Below are 794 nucleotides of genomic sequence, written 5' to 3'. Positions count from 1 at the left end.
TGCCAGCCCTCTCCGTGCAGGTGCGGGTGTCCGTGCCTCTGGGGAAGGAGGGAAGGGAGGGAGGAAAGATGGAAGGGGAAGGGGAGGGGAGGGAAGGGACGGAAAGGGAAGCCCGTGATTGACAGCTCCAGCGAGCTCCGCTCCACTCGCACACCCTCTGCCAAAGTTTTCTTTCACGCGGAGGGAACTTCGCTGTTGCCATGAAACTCGGGGGTTTTGCAAGCTCCGTCCCCTCCCCCCACCCACCCTCTCTGGGGCAGCCGACTGGAAAAACTCAAGTGGCAACGGGGTGGGCGTAGGTGGGGACGGCCGGGAGCGCCCTGCCGGCAGCCAGCCCGGCCCCGCTCGCAGCCGCGCCGCCGCCTCCCCCGGCGTGCTGCCGCGGGGCAGCCCCTCTCCCGCCGGGACGGAGCCCCCGGCGGCCATGCCCGGTGCCCGCAGGGCAGTGGGGGTTCTCCCCCAGGGGAGGGCTCAGAAGTGGAAGAGTTTAGTCCTCGTCCCCCCCCCGCCTCCATCGGCTCCGGGGGCGGGGGGGGACGTCCGCGCGGCACGGGCTCGCTCCGTCTCCAGGCAGCTTCTCCGGGCTTGGCACAAGGCTGCGCGTCCACCCGGGAGCCCCAAGTATCTTTGTGCCCGGCGAACGCACGGCTCCCGCTTGCGGCACGGCACAGCGCTCCGCCCCGCTCGCTCCTCCCCGCGTTCCCGGAGGGCAGCCCCGGCCCGCCCGGCGCCCGGGCCCGCTCCTTCCCCCGCGGCGCAGCCGGCAAGCTGCGGAGCCCCAGCGGCTTCTCCCC

This window comes from Haliaeetus leucocephalus, unplaced genomic scaffold (assembly GCF_000737465.1).
Source record: "Haliaeetus leucocephalus isolate CR32 unplaced genomic scaffold, Haliaeetus_leucocephalus-4.0 Scaffold262, whole genome shotgun sequence".
Taxonomy (NCBI): Eukaryota; Metazoa; Chordata; class Aves; order Accipitriformes; family Accipitridae; genus Haliaeetus; species Haliaeetus leucocephalus.
The sequence above is the reverse complement of the archived record's forward strand: the minus strand, read 5'-3'. Positions refer to the sequence as shown.